Below are 22,075 nucleotides of genomic sequence, written 5' to 3' on the forward strand. Positions count from 1 at the left end.
GGAAATTTTGAGAATTTCAGAAAGACAAAAAGATAAAGAAATAAGATTCCTGCTCAGGAGTATTCTAAAGCCAACTCAATTCATCTCAAGAGAACTGGTTGTTAAATTCTAAATGTAACCATTGATACCTTGTACATCTGACAAATTCCACAAATCATGGCTTAGTTTATCATTTTATTTTTAGACTTTAAAAGGTGAGGGAGAAAATTTTAATAGTGTAGATTCAATCTAAAAGTAACAGGTATATTTTTTTCTGGAAAGTTTACTGTTAAACATTTAACAGCACAACCCTGTATTATGCTCTTGCAGAGGATTTTTAGGAGAATTGCAGAAGAGCTGTCTATCCTGTAGATACTGGTTTACCTTTTTCATTGCTAGAGAGAGTCCCTTCATTGATATAATCACAGAATGCTTGGTGCATGTATTAATAATGATGATAATGGGGGCAGCTAGATGGTACAGTGGATAGAATATTGGTCCTGGAGTTAGGAGAACCCGAGTTCAAATTTGACCTCAGATACTTAACACTTCCCAACTAGTTGACCTTAGGCAAGTTCCTTAGCCCCAATACCCTCACCAAGAAATAAGCAAAGTTTTGAGGCAGCTAGATGGTCAGTGAATAAAGCACCAGTCCCGAAGTCAGGAGAAGCTGAATACAAATCCAGCCTCAGATACTTCTTAGCTGTGTGACCCTAAGTAAGTTATTTAACCCTAATTACTTCAGCAAAATACAAAAACAGACAAAGAATAATTGTGGTAACATTAATGAGACAGACACAATGTTCAAGCACTGTGCTAAAAGCTTTATAGGCATTATCTCATTTAATTCTCACAACCATCCAAATAAGTAGGTGCTGTTATTACTCCCATTTTATAGATGTGGAAACTGAGGTAAATGGTGGTTAAGTGACTTAAGAATAACAGCAGAAATATCATCCTGTTTCTACCACCTGTTACCATTCTGATCTTGGTCAAATCCCTTCTTAGGCCTAGATCTTGGTTTTCTTCCCTGATTACTTGGGAGTGTGGGACTAGAAGATCTTGTTCTCAAATGATAAACCCTACTGACCCTGTGATTCCCTCTCTCTGTCCTTAACAAATCCTGCCCCATAGCATTTCAAAGATTTGAAAATGTAAGCAGAGATCTGAAGATACTGATACAAGGTCACATACCCAATGACCAGCAGGCTGAGTTGAAATCCTACCTGAACTATGGACTCAAACCAAGATGAACTTCTTTCTATGTTTATAGACCTGGTGACCTCTCATGGACTCTTCTGAACTTGGCACAAATTTCTGATCAGCTTTAAATTTGTGTAACCAATCTGACAGTGCCATTATTTAATTCCTACTAATTGTTTCACACAGATGGAAGGGAGGGAGCTCACTTTAATCATCCTTCAGATTGTCATTATCATTGTGATCAGGGAGACAAATGCCTATCCTGCAAAGAAAGGTATGACTTGCTTATCTTTTCCATTGTGAGTGAGAGTTCTGCCACTGATACAATCACAGAATTCTTATTGTATGTTATAATCATAACATGACACTTTCTAGGTCCCAGACTCTGGGCTAACAGCTTTATAAGCATTATCTCATTTAATATTCACAACAACTTGAAAAATTAGGTGCTAATATTACCTCTTTACAAATGTGGAAACAGAACTAAATAGCAATTGCGTGACTTGAGAATAATAGCAGAAATGTCATCCTGGCACTACCCACTGGTACCATCCCTAAACCTTTGTGTCCTTCATCCTAACACATACTCCTCCCACTCAGTTTAACGATTTGGAAATTTGGGCACAAAGATCTGAAAGCAAATTACTCAATAAGAGGCAGGCAAAGCTGGAATCCTACCTGAACTATGAACAGAAATCAACTTCTTTCTTTGTTTATAGGAGACATGGACTCTGGTGACTGTTCCTAAACTCTTTTGAACTTGGCCTAACTTGTGAGCAAGTATAAATTTCAATTTCTTTGAAATTTATCTGTGTATCTAATGTAGCACAGCTATTATTTAATTACTGCTAATGGATTTCATACAGATGGAAGATATATGCTGCAAGACAAAAGTCATGTGAATTCTGGAGAGAACTTACTTTGATTCAATCTTCTAATCATTATTAACAAAGAGACATGTTCATGAACAGTTTTTAGCACTGTCATAGTGGACAGTAGGAAAGGTTTCCATTTGGGTGATGAGATCTTCCAGGAGTTCCCATTTGTGGATAAAATGGGACTGGGGCATTACACACTCAAATCTTGCAAAGCATTCTGGACAATTTTATTTCATTCCAATTTCCATGCTGAGGTTCAGTTTGGAGGCAATAATGAGAAAAGTTATGTCATTATCAAATCTTGTATGGCTTTGAAGTCACTCCTAGCCATAACAATAGCACTTGAAATTATAAAATACAACTTGGGTGTACCAGCTCCTTTGATCATCACAAGTCTCCTGTGAGGACAGCAGTGGACATAATGAGATAATTTGGGATCCTAGGAGGGACCTAGATTTAGAGTCAGGGGATCTGGTTTCAAATCCAATCTCTGCTGATTACTATTTATGTAACCTTGGCCCAACTATGGCTTCAGTTTTTCACATAGCAAATGAAGCCATTGGACTCAATCATTTCCAAGCTTCCCTCCAGCTCTAGATCTATAATCCTCTGACTCTCTTTTGTACTTTATGATTTACCAAGCTTTTTGCAGACTTCATTTTTCTTAATTCTCATGAGAATTCTATGAAATAATTTAGGGCAATCATCACTTACTTCATTGTTCAAGTGCAAAAAACCAGGTCACTGCTTCAGTGACTTAGACAAATGTAAAAACAGGATATGGCAGAGCAGGATTTGTACCCATGCCTTTTAACTCTGCATAAAGCTTCATGTCAATTTTGTGCAATGACAGTCTGAAAGATTAATTGATATTCCACTATGGCACACACTCTTACCGATACACGTCCTTTCCTAATGTACAGTGGCCACTTTCCCTAAAACATTCCACTAGAGAGTTTTCTGGGGACATTAAAATGGTAAATATCTTCTCCTACAGACAATTAGGAAACCAGGTCTTCTTGACTCTAGAACTAACACTTTATGTACTCCCACATAAGAATGGAGTGTGGAATTGGAAGTATAAAAGAAGAACAGAATAGACAACTTCAGCCAGCATACCTGCCATCCTGCCAATCATGACCAATGCATCAGCTCCTTATTGCTGAATATTTATTTTATGGCAGTTTTCTGGTGGCAAATAATGAGGCATGACTATTATGAATCTGAAAGAGGAAAGTACTGATCAGTTTGAGGGTGATTTTTATATACACTGCACTCTATAAGTCATAGACAGTCTATAAGCTTGGTATTTCCACAGCTCCCACTTGCTAGTGTTGGATTGAATTGAAATAAATTGATGGATTGAAATCAAAGTACCATAACTATGAAGTCCAGTAGCCCATCTGAGTTAGAGTCACAAGGAAGTTTATATTTTCCCATAATTCATTTCCCCTGGGACAGCCTATGTATGACCTTCAAGATCAAAAATGAAATTCTCTATTTGGATTTGAAGGACCTTCACAACCTAGTCCCTTCCTACCTTTTTCAACTTCTTACTTTTCATCCTTCTTTTTATACTCCATGACCCAAAGACACCAAGATTTCACATGTTTTTATGGACTTCACCCCATGCCTATAATATTTTCCAAACTTTTCTTTGCTCTAGATTTTCTTGGCTTTTTTCAAGACTCAGGTCAAATTTTTTTCTGCAGAGGCCTTCTCTATACTCCCTCTCCTCCATCCTTTCACTAGTTCCTTACCTCTTAGATTTCCATTTAAATTTGTAAATTTTTTTTGCATTTTTGCTCCCCCATTACAAAAGACATCCCTAAGTTATGAAAATATACACAAATATATACAGATATATCTAAAGCTACTACAAATATATGTACACATATATCCTATTTATGTACACAATTTGGTTAAAAATGTATTACAAATGGAGATTGAATGTAAATCAACACATGCTATGTTCATTTTTTTCTTTTCTTCTATTTTTTTTCTTCATGGTTTTTCCCTTTTGTTCTTATTTTTCTTTCCCAAGATGGTTTATAAAGAAATGAATTTTTTTTAAAAGAATTCATGTATAACCAGAAAAAAAATCATCAAAAATGTATTATAAATTTAATGGACTCATGTGAAATACTCTGATTTATCAATGAAGCTACAAAATAATAAGCTTATCACATTAACCTTTTCATAAGAGGCATTGTGATTTAAAACACCAAAGAGCATGGAGCTGAAATAATTTTTTGCATTTAGATTTTTATTTTAGTCCATGCCATCAGCTGAATTGCAATTCTGTTCAGGGTACATGACCCATTGACAGAGAAAGAGTGAATCCTTTCATTTATCTTCCATGTTATTCCCAGCTCTCACCATTTCTCAGATATTTTAGGCATACCTTGATCCTATGTAGTCCTTCAACATGCCATGAAGATCAATAGCTTCATTTTTAGAAAGTGTTTTCAAAACCATCTGATCCTGAAATTAGAATACACTGATTATCCAGCCATCATTCCTCAATACATATTTTAAGAAAAAAATCAAATACATTGTGACTTTTTGCCATAACGTGTGTCCAAGAATAAAACATAGTGAATAAAAATTTTATCATATATTGGAATTGGATCATGCACTTTGTGTGTATGTGTGTGTAAATCTATGCAGTCCTAATAATATTTGTTTTCAAAGAAATAAGTAATTTTATGGGTACATTTTTGTATCTTACACTCATGATTTAATTATACCTATTGAATACTATTTGTTGTGTTGTCAGTATAAACAAAGCAAGAGATAGAATGTTTATATTTCAAAGTATCATGGGTTTTTTTTTAATCTTGAGATATAATTACTCTTTCTTGAAGTCGATTTTGTATTAATTATACAATACACATCAAATTATAATTTAAGCTAGTGAGGTGAATTGGAATTTACATTTCAATTGTCAGCACAAATTTATAAATATTAACAAATATTGTCTAATTAAAAATTGCAGTGTACTTTGTTTTTTTCTGCTGGGGAGTAATGGATAAAACATTGAGCCTGGAGTCAAGAAGATAGTTCAAATTTCACCTCTGACATTTACTAGATCAGTAATCCTGAGCAAATCACTAACCTTCAATTTGCCTCAGTTTCCTCTTCCATAAAATTAGAGTAACAATAGCACCTCCCTCCCTGAGTTGTCCTGAGGCTCAAAATAGATAACAATTGTAAAGCACTTAGTATAGTGCCTGACATATAATAAGTGCTATTCAGATGTTAGCTATTATTACCAGTACAGTAACAATTTTTTACAACAGTTTAAATTTACACAAAAAGAGAAAAGACAAAATTAAAATACAAATTGCACACAAACCATGCAGCCTCTAATGTAATGTTATATATCAGAAGACTCAGTCCTAGATAATGTGATGAACAATCACATGTGCACATATTTTGATGGCAACTTTCAATCTGTCCCTTTTTAGGTGGAAGAATTTTTAAAATTTAAGTGTATTATGATTGCAATTATAACATTAATGATTAGGACATTTTAAAAACATGTTTGAAGAAAGGGCAGGTTATTACTAAAAAATTAGGTAAAGCACCTAGAATTTTTAAGCACCCAATATGGGATATATTAGAAATTCTAAGAAGCAAATACATAAAAATCAGTTAATTGCTCAGAATATAGAGAGGGTACTACCAATATCATTATCTGAAGACCAATATTCTCAGACTGCAATGTCATTTGTAACATCCCATCTCTTTTCTATGGTTCTTTGCAAAGATTGCCTTATTTTATATCTTGATTTATTTTTTTTCACTTTGGGGGGATTGTGTGTGTGTGTGTGTGTGTGTGGTGTAAAACAATTGGGATTAAGTGATTTGCCAGGCTCACACAGCTGGTAAATGTTAAATGTCTGAGGCTGGATTTGGATTCTGGTTCTCTTGACTCCAAGGCCAGTGCTCCTCCACATTTATATTTTGAATCCATATGATCCTTCAAGTCTCAGCTAGAGAACATCCTCCTTCAAGTGATCTTTCTTGATTCCTATAATTGATAGTCCCACTCCAAGTCACTGTGTATTTATTGTGTATATAATATAATATAACTCATCTGTGAATACATTAACTCTGCCAGTGAATTTATGAGCTGCTTGAGTATAGGAATGTCTCACCCTTTTTGTCAGTATCTCCAGCACCACAGACAGTACCTTACACATAGCAGACTCTTTATATAGGCTTATTAACTACAAAGATAAAGATACAATCACTGCCCCACACTGCTTGCAAGTTATAACATAGAAAATTGTTATGCCCTGAATAAAAAAATATATATATTATGGCCATCCCCGACTCCTTTCTTAACATTAAGACTGAGAGAATTGAGTCAGGAAAAACCTTGGAGCTCCAATTACCTTTACATACCATTTTGTCATAAAATCCAGGTGCATTATCTCAATCCTTGCTTTTTTACTTTATTTTTATTTTGTTCATGACAACAGATTATAATATTTTATTTTCTTGGGCAATTTGTTACTTTAATTTTATCAGATTATTTGATCCATTCATATTTATATTTTGAAACTTAATGATGCACATGGCTCTTCTCAGCAATGAAATGATTTAAGGCAATTCAATAGACTTGTGATGAAAAGAGCCATTGGGAGCCAGAAGAAGACTATGAAGACTCAATATGGATCACAGTACAGCATTTTTATCTTTTTTGTTTTTTGTTTGCTTGTTTTTTCATTTTTCCCCTTTTGATCTGATTTTCCTTGTGCCACATGATAAATGTGGAAATATGTTTATGATAATTGCACATATTTAACCTATATTGGATACTTGCTATCCAGGGGAGATGAGAAATGGAGAAGGAGGGAGAAAAATTTGGAACACAAGTTTGACAAGGGTGAATGTTGAAAACTAATTTTGTCTGTATTTTGAAAAAAAAAACTTTAAAGTTTTGAGAGTTAATTTTGTATTTCCTTTATTTCTCCTTAATATTGCTTTTTCTCTCAATTGGGGGAAGAGAACTGGTTCTTTTCTATAAGTAGTACATCTTTTTAGCTATTTTTGCTTGATATCTTTTGAGATAACTGCTCTCACAGTCTCCTCTTCATGTCCTCAAATCCTTCCCCTTCCCATGTCACTCCTTTTAATATTTCCAAGTTTTACTTAACCTGTTTGTTTAATATTTGTTTTACCTGTTAATCTAAATCTTCTCTTTATTTCTTCCAGTGAGAAAAAAAAATTAAAAGCCCATCTTTTTTTCCCTTTCAACTTTTTGGTCTTTTTGATTTTCTACATCTTTTTTTCAGTTCTGTTGTATCTTAAAATTTTATTCTTTGATTGATAGTCCTGCTATCTATTCATTCCTTCTTTAATTTTATATTATTCTTGGAATTAAAGCATCTAATAGATCAATTTTGAGTTCCCTTTTCTAAAGAATTTCTATTTTATTCCCTAAAAGAATTTGCTGTGGGGGGTGGAGCCAAGATGGCGGAGAAGAAACACACGACTCTGTAAAGGTCCTCACTCCCTCACAACCAATTAGATAAATCAGCCTCAGAATAAGCCCAGGACTGATAGATACCACAAGGACTGGAAGCACGACTTACCAGCTGAAGAGAATCTGGAGTTTCAACAGAAAAGGTCAGTCCTCAGGGGAGGAAGAAGAGAGGACAGCACAGACAACTGGGTGCTAGCATACAGCGCCAATCGCGCTGGGGAGGGCTCTGGGATCAGAGAAGCCACTGAGATAAAGGAATCTGGCACAGACTATTAGCTCTTCTCTGCTAATTATTTAGCAGTTCAGAAGAGAAAGCTAAAATACCTTAAAAACTCAGATTTTCCCCGATCCTGGAGGTGACTCAGCAGATCTCGGCACCAGGGGGTGTGGCCTCAGCTACCACCTGAGAATAGTTAAGAGATTGACAAGTGGGCGGATACGGCCCAAGGCAACACACACTGCCTAGTTTAGCTGGAGGGAGTGGAACTCAGCTCCAGGAAGTCCCAGAGAAGCGGAACCTTTGAACTAGGGACCGCTGTTTCTGGCAGACACTTCCAGTTTGAGCACAGGGGCTTTTCACGTCACCTGCTGCAGACATCCATGCCCCACCGGGAAGCATAGGCTGGGCTTTGTGCTGCCTTTACTGTTCAGCGCCCGCAGGGCACAGCAGTGCTAATCACCTCTGAGGCACTTCCAGGGAGGGGGTGGGGAACTCTCTCCCAGAGCTCTATCTTAGCTCAGGCGCAGGAGACGCTGCATCCATCCGGTCTGGGAGGAAGCTGGTAAAGAAGTAAATAAATAATTTCCTACCCCAGGGACAGACCCCAAAAGATTTTTAAAATATGAACAAAAAAAACAGAAAAACTATAGATTCCTTCTACACAGAGAAAGAGCGGGTATCCAACCCTGAGGAAGTTAACAGCAGAGAGTCAGCAGATAACAACCCAAAGGGGAAAGATCCCTGCCCCCATCACATAACTCTCTCCTAGAAGAGACTCTTAAAAAATTAAGGGAGTATGAAGAAAAATGGGGAAAGGAAAGGGAAGCTATGATAGAGAATAACAACGTCCTGAAATTGGAGTTGGACAAAATAAAGAATTCACAGGAGATGCAGGGAAACAAAATTTATGAATTAGAAAAGGTTAAAAAAACACAGGAAAGTAGGATTTCTGAATTGGAAAAGATAAAAAAGTCTCAAGAAAATAGAATTTCTGAATTGGAAAAAGAAAATAATTCTCAAAAAAAAATTAGGGAAATGGAAAAAAATTCAATAGAGCAAAATAATTCATTTAAAAACGAAATTGGGCATTTACAAAAAGAACTAAAAACTGTGAAAGAAGAAAATAACTCCTTAAAAGTCAGGATGGAACAAATAGAAATGAATGATTCACAGAGAACCCAAGAATCAGTCAAACAAAACAAAAAAAAAAAAAAAAATGAGAAGCTGGAGAACAATGTTCAAATACTTACTGGGAAAATCTATAGACCTCGAAAATAGATCTAGGAGAGATAATCTGCGGATCATTGGACTTCCAGAAAACTATGACCAAAAAAAGAGCCTAGATTCTATTTTACCGGAAATTATCAAAGAGAACTGTCCAGAGATAATAGAAACAGAGGGTAAAGTAGATGTTGAAAGAATTCATCGAACTCCTTCTGAAATAGACCCTAAAAAAAGAACACCACGGAATATTGTGGCTAAGCTGCAGAATTACCACACAAAGGAGAAAATCCTGCAAGCAGCTAGAAAAAAAAACAATTTAAATACCAAGGTGCCACAATAAGGGTCACCCAAGATCTGGCTGCCTCCACATTAAAAGATAGAAGGGCCTGGAACCTGATATTCCGTAAGGCAAAAGATCAAGGACTGCAACCAAGAATGAACTACCCAGCTAAGTTTAGCATCTTTTTCCATGGAAGAAGATGGTCATTCAATGAAACAGAGGAATTCTATATGTTTCTAAGAAGAATTTGCTGCAAATCACTTTTTCTGTTGTGACTCACTCCTAAATATATCCATTTCTACAGGAGAGGATAAAAATATTATCCAATGTTAGTTTTCTTATGTCCCTGATCATGTCACTCAGTCAGTAATCAATAAGTGTATGTGTCAGGTACTGTGCTCAGTGATAAGGAAGGCAAAAAACATTTCTTGTTCTCAAGAAACTCACAATATAACAGTCCAGTTCTACCATATGCCTTCATCATGATAATTTTTTTTCTTTTTAATGTATTCTCCTCTCTGGGACTTTTTCTGGATTCTATTCCTCCCCCCCCCCCCCCAGGAACTCTGGTTCCCTTTGTCTTTTAAAAAGATGCTATTCATGGAATCCCACTTCTCTCTCAAATCTTTTCAAGATTACACCTATTGTAAGGTTCCTTCAAATCCCTGTAACATATCTCTTCCCACATTGGTGTTTTTCGGTGAGACCACTCCCTTCTCTATCCCTCCCTTCACCACCTTGCTACTTATCCCAAGATCCCTCTTGTTCTTGAAATATGACAGGATTTATTACTTTTCATTTACCATTGACTTAAGATATGTCATACCTACTCCTCTATCATTTTCTCTCTGACTTTTTATGCACACATCTACTCTGCTGTTTTGTCCTACAAACATTTATTCATTTGTAGGGCAAAGGTGTATGTTAATCCATGGTATTTCAGGCCTTTTCCTCCACTATGATCTCTATTTCTCTAAATTATGCTTCCACTCTCACCCCCTTGTATACTTTTGGTAAGGAATCTCTGAATTATCCTTCTGCTATTTTCTCTTTAATAACCTAAAAGGTTTCATTCTCTAGTTTTTTCTTCCTTTTAGTATTTTCTGAAGATCAGGTAATATGCTTCAATATTTATGCTTTTCTTGTTAACTTTGTTTTTCTCTTGTCCAAGATGTTTGAAAATTGAAGAATTTTTATGCATTTGTATTTTAAATTTTTTTGTCAGAGTGGCTGAAATCTTTCTGTTTTATCATTTTTCATTACTGATCAATCCCAGGTTAACAGGATGTTATTTTGGATAGCATCTTGAGCTCTGTTGCTTTTCAGAATATATTATTCTATTTGCTTCTATAGTTTCTTGTGGAGAAAGTATAGTTTTATGTTATTTCAATTTCCTTCCATCTATACTTGAATCTCTAGTCACTGGAAGAACTTGTTGCTTTTATAATTGCAATTGTAAATGTTAGCTATAATGTTCCTTTAAGTTTATGGCTCATACAATGTTTTTTCCTTCTTGAGATAATCTCTGTGAGAATTCATTTAATTAATGCTTTGTTTTATGTATTCTGAAGTTGAAGTCATATTCTTCTAACTTGCATTATAGTGTTCAAGTGTCTTAAGTTGCTCTCAGAGGCAAGTATGAATGAACAATCAGATGGAACTATCTAAGAATGGATTATTTATATATGAAAAAGAGAAAAGGCAAGTGTATACTGAAGTCCTTAGTTGTCAAGATATAAGATAAAGTTTGGCTACAGATTGTTTTATTTTGTTTTGGTAACTTCATGAGAAAAACTAAAAGAAAAAAAATATATTTTGAAAGAAAAGGAGAAAAAAAGATGAAATCACTATAGAAACAAGGAAAAATAGATGAAGCAGCAAACAAGCATTTATTAAATATCCAATATGTTTCCAATACTGTACTACTAAGTACTTTACAAATTTTATCCCATCTGATCTTCACAACAACATTGGAAGGTAGATGTTCCTATTATCCCCTTTTTAAAATTGAGGAACTGAGATAGAGATTAATCAGAGATCACACAGCTTGTATCAACCAAGAGGGACACTAGAGAGAGTGAACAATTATTTATAAGTAAAACAAACTCTAAATTGAGTGAAGGGATTGTAAAAGTGAGGCTTTTAAAGTAAAAAGCAGAAGGTTTAAAAATCTGTGATTGTGGCAGGCTGAATAGAAGGATAGTTCATGAATCATGGAACACCATTGCTGAGCACATTCAATTTTTACTACTCTGTTCTTATTCATGAAGGGAGAGTGAAGGGGACAAAACCAAAAAAGTATAAGAAAGTGGGAGGGAGGTAATTATACACAATTAATAGTCATAAATGTAAATAAACTCATACATAAAACTGAGGAGGAGAGCAGAATAAATTAAAAAGCAGAATGCAGTATTATGTTGTTTACAAGAAATCCACCTAAAACACCAGGGATTCATGGAGTTAAAATAAGAAACTAGAACAAAATCTATTATGCCTCAACTAAAACAAAAAAGTAAAAGTAGCAATCATGATCTTAGAAATGTCAAAATCAAAAACAGAATTAAAATAAATAGAAAAATATATTTTCCTGAAAAACAACATAGACATTGGAATAATATTAATAACATATCAACTAAATAGTATAGTGATTTCTCAGTATTGCATATCAATTTACTAAAATTGACAATATATGAAGGGAAATGCAGAAAAGAAGAAATATTAAGCACATCCTTTACTAATCACCATGCAACAAGATTTCTAGTCAATAGAAAGCCATTAGAGAGAACATTCAATTTTTAATATTTCAGTTTATATCTTCTGTTTCTTACTTTATCATAGCTGTCCCCAGTATGCTTCTCCTTCCTAGTTTCAGAGTTTCATTCCACATAACAAATAAAAAATTGTGAAGAGGAAAAAAAATCAACACAACTGATCTGTTGGGATTACTAGGTGAGAACTCGGGTTGTCTGGATAGTGACAAGGTGAGAATTCAGGTTGGACAATTACAAGGTGAGAACTCAGGTTGACTTGATGGAAGGAGCAGGCTCATTGGCTGAGGTGGTTCTTCCCAGAAGCCCTTGCATTATCCCACGCCCATTCTCTGGGAGAATAAAAGAGAGGACTCCCAGAGATAAAAAAAGACTCTGCATTGCATCAGGCTTGACGGGGCTCCCTGCAGGAAGGGAAGTCACTTCTCTGGACAAGAGTTAACAGCAACTACATGGAGACAACGGTTCACTACAGGAAGAAGAATCTGTTGGAGAGATTTGAGTAGAAGACACAGCAGATCTCTTCCCAGAGAGTGATCCGGCAGCTTCTAGAGACAACAGCTCGCTACAATTGGCGCCCAACATGGGGCAAGGACTTTTGCTTATCCTGACAAGAGGAGCTAGACCAGACCTTTGCAATTTGGCGCCCGAACAGGGAAATATATTGGACAGCAGCTGTGACAGCTGACCGACCTATGCTTACTATTTATATAAACGGAATACCATTTGAAGGATTGGTAGACACGGGTGAAGATCGTACAGTTATTAGAGGTGCCAATTGGCCCAGTCACTGGCCAAAGATTAAAGCAGACACCTATATGTCTGGGGTGGGAGGATCAATAGCAGCAGAAGTTAGTGCTAGGCCTTTGAGATGGGTATTTGAAGGAGAAACAGGAGCTTTTACTCCTTTTGTGGTTGAAAAAATCCCCATCAATCTGTGGGGAAGAGACATTTTACAGCAGATAGGATTACAAATAAGCACTTCGGCTTTTTAGGCAGGGCTGCTGTTGAAGGCCTACCTGCACTTTCACCAGTTCCTATTCAGTGGAAGACTGATTCACCAGTGTGGGTAGAACAGTGGCCCTTAAGAAGTGATAAAATTCAGGCCTTATTAGACATAGTGCAAGAACAACTTGACCAAGGACACTTGCGGCCTTCTCTAAGTCCTTGGAATTCCCCAGTATTTGTGGTGAAAAAGAAATCTGGAAAATGGAGGATGTTAACAGATCTAAGAAGAGTAAATGAACAGATGGAAACTATGGGAACTCTTCAGCCTGGACTTCCATCTCCTACTCAGTTGCCAAGAGAATGGCCTCTATGGGTTATAGACATTAAGGATTGTTTCTATTCTATTCCTCTAGATAAGGAGGATATGAAAAGATTTGCTTTTTCAGTGCCTAGTGTTAATTTGGCCGAGCCTTATAAAAGATATGAATGGACAATTTTGCCACAGGAAATGAAAAACAGCCCTACTATGTGCCAAATGTATGTCGCAGCTGCTCTTGCTCCAGTAAGAAAAGCCTTTCCAAAAGTAATATTGTTACATTATATGGATGATATTTTGGGATGTGCACCTGAGGAACAAATGTTAGAGGCATGTCTACAAAGGACCATGGAAACATTAAAGTACTACAAACTGCATATAGCTACAGAAAAAATTCAAAGACATGCTCCTTTTCAATATTTAGGATATGAAGTATATCCTAAGACACTCACAGTACAAAAGCTTTCTTTAAGAACAGAGAAGTTGAACACCTTAAATGACTTTCAAAAATTAATAGGAGATATCCAATGGATGCGTCCAGTGTTAGGCTTAACTACCAATCAACTACAACCTCTATATGACATTTTAAGGGGAGACAGTGCTTTAAATTCACCACGCCAGCTTACAAAAGAAGCACAAGAGGCTTTGAGAGAAGTTGAACTGGCTTTATCCAATGTGGTTGAAAGAGTCACTCAAAAACCCTTGGAAATATCAGTTTTTGCTACAAAAGAGGCACCCACAGCAGTCCTTCATCAAGGAGACAGAGTGATTGAGTGGGTGAACCTCCCAGCACAACCAGAACAAAGCCTTACACCTTACCCAGTGCTTGTGGCTAGGATTTTATTAAAGGCTATTAAGAGAGTAACACAATTATCTGGAATAAGTCCTGAAAAAATATACACATTCTATACTAAGGCACAAATTAATGTATGCTGTGAGACCATCCCAGAATGGCAAATTTTATTGGCCACCGCTCCAAATTTTGCACATGGATCTCCATTAAAGATTACCCGGCTACTACATAATTGGCGATGGATTTTTGAAGAAAAGGTTTCTAAGGTTCCTCTTAAAGGACCAACAATCTTTACAGATGCCTCCAAAGAAAATATTTGTGCCATATACTCTCATGATTTAACCATAAAGAGAGTAATCAGGACTCCTTTTCAATCCACTCAACAGAATGAATTATTTGCTATCATGCTAGCTCTTACTTATTACCCAGGAGACGTAAATATAATTACTGATTCAGCCTATTCAGTAGGTGTAGTACAAAGAATTGCCACAGCCCAAATAAAATTTGCAGCCTCCAATATTTATCAACTCTTTAAGGAACTTCAAGAGCAAGTGAGAAAACATCCAGGCAAGATTTATATCTTGCATGTCCACTCACATAGTGGACTTCCAGGTCCCATTTTTGATGGAAATTCAAAGGCAGATAGCCTTCTAACCATGTTAGCCAGTAGTCCTTTATTTCAGGAAGCACAAGAATCTCATTCTAAATATCATCAGGCTGCTCGAGCTTTACGTTTACAATTTGGAATCACAAGAGAGGAAGCTAGGAGCATAGTAAAAAGCTGTACAGCTTGTCTTCCTTTCCATGCTCCTACACTCCCTCCAGGGAAGAATCCTCGTGGTTTGAGACCCAATGAAATCTGGCAAATGGATGTGACCCATTATAAATCTTTTGGTCGTCTATCTTTTATTCATGTCGTGGTAGACACCTTTTCAGGATTCACATTTGCAATGCCAGCAGCAAAAGAGACAGCCTGAGTGGTCACTGAATTCCTTATACAAGCTTTTGCAATTATGGGTGTGCCACAAGCAATAAAAACAGACAATGGACCTGCATATACGTCCAAACATTTTACACACTTTTGTGCACAGTATAAGATTTTACATACCACGGGCATACCCTTTAATCCTCAAGGGCAGGCAATAGTAGAGAGAAGAAACAGAGATATTAAGACACTCCTCCAAAAACAAAAGAAAGGGGGAGCCACAGGTAGCCCTAGGGAACTTCTAAATTTAGTTCTCTATACCATTAATTTTCTAATTTTTGACAAAGATGCACTGGCTCCAGCAGACAGGTTTTATAACCCACCAGAAGGGCAGTGTCCAGTGCGAGCATCTCCACTGTCCTTAGATAATCGCCAGGTGATGTGGAGAGATCCAGAAAGTGGTGAATGGAAGGGACCAGATAGGTTAACTGCCTGGGGGAGAGGGTTTGCTTGTATTTCTTCAGCAGGAGAAGGAATCAGATGGGTGCCAACGAGTCATATTCGCCTTGTCCATCAGAGAGAGACAGAAAAAGAGAAAGACCTCAAAATAAAGGAGAAGATCTAAGAAACATCTGACACTGAAAGAGCATGGATAATAAGAAGACTGTTAAAGAACTTTAAAAACCAGCAGGAATCATTGGACTTCCTCACACAAGATGAGACTAATGGACAATGGACATATGGACATTTATAAATTTTCAATTTATGATTATTTGATTATGTTATTTGTCATATACTTCTAGCATGTATTATACTACTATGTTACTATGTGCTTATGTAATTTATGTAATTATGTGTAATACTTCCCATATTGATGGATTTATGTTTCAAGATCATGACTGTCCTATGTTCTAAATCAAAAGAAAGGGGGAGATGTTGGGATTACTAGGTGAGAACTCAGGTTGTCTGGATAGTGACAAGGTGAGAATTCAGGTTGGACAATTACAAGGTGAGAACTCAGGTTGACTTGATGGAAGGAGCAGGCTCATTGGCTGAGGTGGTTCTTCCCAGAAGCCCTTGCATTATCCCACGCCCATTCTCTGGGAGAATAAAAGAGAGGACTCCCAGAGATAAAAAAAAGACTCTGCATTGCATCAGGCTTGACGGGGCTCTCTGCAGGAAGGGAAGTCACTTCTCTGGACAAGAGTTAACAGCAACTACATGGAGACAACGGTTCACTACAGGAAGAAGAATCTGTTGGAGAGATTTGAGTAGAAGACACAGCAGATCTCTTCCCAGAGAGTGATCCGGCAGCTTCTAGAGACAACAGCTCGCTACACTGATCATTACTTTGAAAAATCCCAATTTAAAACCTTTATGCTATTTACAATTTTGGGAATAAAAGTAGGCTTCATTTTTCTTATGTTTAATGAAAACTGGCTTAAAACATTTGTAAACAGGATCAAGAACAAAAATGCATAAATCTGCACAGTGAAAAATTGAGCAAGTTAGCATGCTGTAATAAAGCATTCACTGTATTGGGAAAATAAAACATTGAAGACCACCATTCAGTTCCCCTTAGGCAATTGGGGTTAAGTGACTTGCCTAGGATCACAAAACACTATTCAGATTCTTTCCAGAAATTGAATCATTTGATGAAATGATTAGAATTAAGTGAGCTAAAGTGATTTTGCATTCTTCATTCATTTAGTTATTAATACTTTGTACTGTTATATGCAGTTCATGATATGTATATAAACTGTACTTATAAACATTTTGTGCCATTAAGAAATAGGAAGGAAGGAAGGAAGGAAGGGAGAGACAGAAGAGACAAAAGAGATGGAAGAAGGAAATAAAAAGAAAAAGCCTGAAAACATGTACATTGTTTAGAGTCTGGGCAGAAGCCTTACAATTTCAAATAATGAAAATTATCTATTTTATATTTAGTAATTGCCTCTGTCCCTTGTTTGGTTATGACATCTCCTTATCCATATCTATGAAAAATATACGATCTGATATCTATTGAGCTCACATATCCATTTAGAATGCATTATGAAATAGTGTATAAAGTGTCATTGAAAGCTTAATTTCTGCTATATTGCTGAATAGCATTCCCAATATCTTTTTTTTTCAAATAAAAAGGTTTTGATCAGAAGAATGATTTAAGAGAGCCCTGGAGAGACTTACATGAACTGATGCTAAGTGAAATGAATGGAACCATGAGAACATTGTACACAGTAACAGCAAAATTATACAATGATCAATTCTGATGGACGTGGCTTTTTTTAGCAGTGAAGTGATTCAGGCTAGTTCCAATGGTCTTGTGATGTAGAGAACAATGTGCACCCAAAGACAAGACTGTGGGGACTGAGTATGTATCACAACATAACATTTGCACTTTGTTTTATTGTTATTTGCTTGTATTTTGTTTTCTTTCTCATTTTTTTCTTTTTTTAATCTGATGTTTCTTGTGCATCATGATAATTGTGGAAATATGTATAGAAGATTTACATGTTTAACATACTGGATTACTTGCCATCTAGGGAAAGGGGTATGAGAAAGGAAAGGAAAAAAATTGGAACACAAGGTTTTGCGTACATGAATGTTGAAAATGATATATGCATAGTTTTGAAAATAAAAAGCATTAATTTTTTAAAATTAAAAAACCAAATGAGTTTTTTTCCTAAATGTTTTATATTTTTTCCTATATTATCAGCCTCCAAGCAATTGAGCTTCAATATGTCTGTTTCTCCCTCCTCTAGTATATTCCTTTGATCTGGCTCTCTTGTTTAAACTAATACCTGATGATTTTGATGATTGCTTCTTTATCATACAATTTGAGATCTGGAAGTGTTATTCTCCCTTCATCTCTTCATTTTTCATCATTTCCTTTGATATTCCTTGTCTTTTGTTTTTCCAAATGAATTTTGATGTTATAGTATCAGGTTTTATAAAATATTCTCTTGGTGATATACTTTCTAGAACATTAAAAGGTTATTTTTTTTTTAATCATTTGAGTATAGCTTAGTCATGTATACTGAACATTCCTATGGCTATTCAAGTTGTTCTTATAATTAAATTTATTCAAATTTTTGTGTGGTTTGGTAGGTTGATACTTAGATATTTTATACATTTTATATTTATTTGAAATGGGGTTTCCCTATTTTTGCTTCTCAGGTTTTATTGTTATTATATACAAATGATGTGGATTTTTGAGCATTTCTTGTTATCTGCAATTTTGCTGAAGCTATTAACTATTATGAGATACAAACTGGGTTTAAATTTCCACAGAATAGTTAAAATTCGGGGCAACTAGGTGGCACAGTGGATAGAATATCAGCCCTGAAGTCAGGAGGACCTGAGTTCAAATCTGACCTTAGACACTTAACATTTTCTAGCTGTGTGACCCTGGGCAAGTCACTTAATCACAATTGCCTCAGGGAAAAAAAGAATAGTTAAAATTCCTCAGAAACCTTGTGCAGACAATGAGAAATATTGAAAAGCTAAGATTCCACAGAATGTTGTAAAGATGCGAGGTAATGTAAGATAATACATTATGTCTAACCAATGAGCTTTCAGAAGAGATGCACTTGGCTCCAAACTTTTGAAAAAGATATCTAAGCTAGGAACTGATCAGGTTCAAGGACCTGGAAAAAGCTTTTCTTTATTGAGCTTGCTTAATAAGTCTCATGCATCTAAGCTGACACACCCTACATAGAATTAGAACCTCATTAATAGAACATAGGATACATGATGAGGGAGGTAAGATGTAAGAAATTATGTAACCCTAAGGGGAACTAACCAATCCATTTTTGGGGAGAGGGAACTGCGACAAGCTAACAGCATAAAGCTTGTCTGCTTCTGTACCTGATTCTCCCTCTTCCCAGGCAAATCCTGCTTCTGGCCAGAAACATCCAATTATCTCTGAACTTTATTTCTCAATACAATTTCTTTGTTGCCTGACTTTCAGAGTCAATTTGTTTCTAACGTTCTCTGAATCATTAACTTTGCAGAATCTTAGATTTTTTTAAGTAAACCATCATATCATAAGAAAGGAGATAGTTTTTGTTTCTGATCTTGCTGCTGTTGCTAGCATTTCCAGAACAATATCAAACAATAGTGGGGAAGAATGACATTTTTGGTTCACTTGGGTTTTTATTAAAAATCATTCTATCATATCTCCATTGTATATGATATGATTGATTTTGGTTTTAGGTAGATCCTTTTAAAGTTGAAAAAAAGTCTCTATTCCTAAAGTTTATAGAACTTTTAGCATAAAATAGTTCTGCTTTGTCAAAAGGTTTTTTTTTTCATCTATTGAGAACTTAAGAAAAAATTAAGAAAAAATCAAGGGGCAACAAAACAAATAAAATGACCAGCTGATAAAATATTCCAGCCCAAAACAACTTCAGTGTTATCCTAACAGACCCAAATATAACAGACCCAAAAGATCAGTCTCAGTGAGATAAAAGGGGATTTCTAGTCCACAACATACTGTATCAGGCAAATGAGCAGCAAAGTCCCATACCGTAGAACAAGCCAGCATCCTAGAAATAAACCAGCAGAGGAGCCCTGAGATTCAGCTCAAGCCTAACTCAAATCTGTGAGGCTAGAATCAAGAAGCCAGCAGTGAGACCTGGAGCCCTGGAACAATGTAATAGTGACTTCTGGAGCACTCAGCCACAGGGAATAACTTTGTTTGGACCAAAAGAAGATTTTAGGGGGACCCTTATTTGGCACTAGGTAAAAAAAACTATTGCATTGCACAATTCTAGGAAAAAAAAATAGTAGAACTCAGAGACATAGGGGAGCTATTTCCAGGGAGAAAATAGTGCTTGTAGTTATTCACAAGCCAGAGTAAAGACAAATAGAGTAATGACCATAGGTCTCCTTAAGTCATACTACTAACAGACACTTAGAACCAGTTCTGGAATAAAAATCTGAAGCTTTGGAACAGAACCTAATTTTATTTTTTTCAGGGTCATACAGATTATTTTTTAAATAGTAGCCCTTCATTTTCAAACTAGATGAAAATATAGTTTTCAATATTCAGCCTTGTAGAACCTTGTATTCCAATTTTTTCTCTCTTTCCTTTCCTCCACCCCCCTTCCCTTAAATAGCAAGGAATCCAACATATGTTAATCATTTGTAATTCTTCTATAGTTATATATTTCCACATTTATCATGCTGCATAAGGAAAAAAAATCAGATCAAAAAGTGGAAAATGAGAGGAAAAACAAAAAAAACCCAAGCAAACAATAAAAACTAAAGCATTATCTTTCAGAGAAAAAGATGGACATAAAATGAACTAGGAGATTTTCAATCATTTTTGATAAAGGATCAGAGCTGATCTTCAAATAGAAGACTCAAGAGAAGCATAAAAAGGTAAAAAGAGAAGAAAAACTTTATTTTTAAAGGTTAAAATATTTACATCACTACATGGAAAGATGATATATGTAACTCTTGAGAACTGTATCTTTTTCCAAGTTGGTAGAAGAGGTGTACTTAGAGGACATAGGTATAAGTTGATTTTAATGGGATGAATTAAAAAAAAAGAAAGAAAGAAACTAGAGGTGGAAAAAAAGTATAGTGCTGGGATAAGAGGAAAGGGGAGGTAAAATGTGGTAACTTATGCCATGTAAAGAGATACAAAAGATCTATTAGAGTAGAGGGAAAGAAGGGAGGAGGATGAGCACTGTTTGAAACTTAATTTCATCTGATTTGGCTGAAAGACAGAATATAATACATAGTTTGGTATAGAAATTTGTCTCACCTTTTAGGGAAGTAGGAGAGGAAAGAAAAGGGGAGACTAAAAGAAGGAAGGCCAGAAGTAGAAAGAGAAGGGATAAGAAAGGGTAATGCTGAAAAAAAGGGAGGGCAGCTTGAGGGGAAGTGGTGGTCAGAAACAAAGCACTGGTGAGAAGATGAAAAGTCAAAGAAGAGAGAAAAGTATAACTTGGGAAAAATAGAAAGGCAGAAAATGCAATCAGTTATTTTAACTGTGAATGTGAATGACATGAACTCTCCCATAAAAATGGATACAGATGTCAGCCTGCATTAAAAATCAGAATCTTGCAATATGTTGTTTACAAGAAACATATCTGAAGCAGAGACATACATAGAGAGTAAAAGGAAAAAGCTGTAGCAGAATATATTATACTTCAGCTGAAATTTTAAAAAAAAGCAGGAGTAGTAATCCTGATTTCAGATAAAGCAAAAGAAAAAATAAATCTAATTAAAAGAGATAAGAAAGGAAACTACATTTTCCTAAAAGATACTATAAATAATGAAGTAATATAAATGCTAAACATATTTGTATCAAGTGATATAGCATCCAAATTTCCAAAAAAGAAGGTAAATGAGTTGCAAAAAGAAATAGACAAGGCAAGTAGATGATCTAAATTTCCCTCTATCAAAACTAGATAAATCTAACCACAAAATAAACAAGAAAGAAGTTAAGGAGATGAATAGAATTTTAGAAAAGTTAGGTATGATTGATCTTTGAAGAAAATTGAATGGGGATAGTACAATAGTACATGGCAACTACACAAAATTGTATTAGGGCATAAAAACCTCACAATCAAATGCAGAAATACTAAATACATCCATTTCAGATCATGATGCAATAAAAATTATATTAATAAAGGGCCATGGAAAGACAGACCAAAAATTAATTGGAAACTAATCCTAAAAGAATGAGTGGGTCAGACATCAAATTATAGAAACAATTGATAATTTCATTTAAGAGAATGACAATAATGAGACAACATAGAAAACTTATGGGATGCAGCCAAAGCAGTTTTAATAAGAAATTGTATATCTCTAGATGCTTCCATGAATAAAATAAAAGAGGAAATCTATGAATTGGGCTTACAATTAAAAAGCTATAAAAAGAACAAATTAAAAATCCCCGTTAAATAACAAACTAGAAATTATGAAAATCAACAGAGGGATTAATAAAATTGAAAGTAACAAAACTATTGAAGTGATAAGCAAAACTAAGACTTAAAAAACCCAACAAAATACATCTGGTGAAGAAGAAGA

This window comes from Sminthopsis crassicaudata, chromosome 2, assembly GCF_048593235.1.
Source record: "Sminthopsis crassicaudata isolate SCR6 chromosome 2, ASM4859323v1, whole genome shotgun sequence".
NCBI lineage: Eukaryota > Metazoa > Chordata > Mammalia > Dasyuromorphia > Dasyuridae > Sminthopsis > Sminthopsis crassicaudata.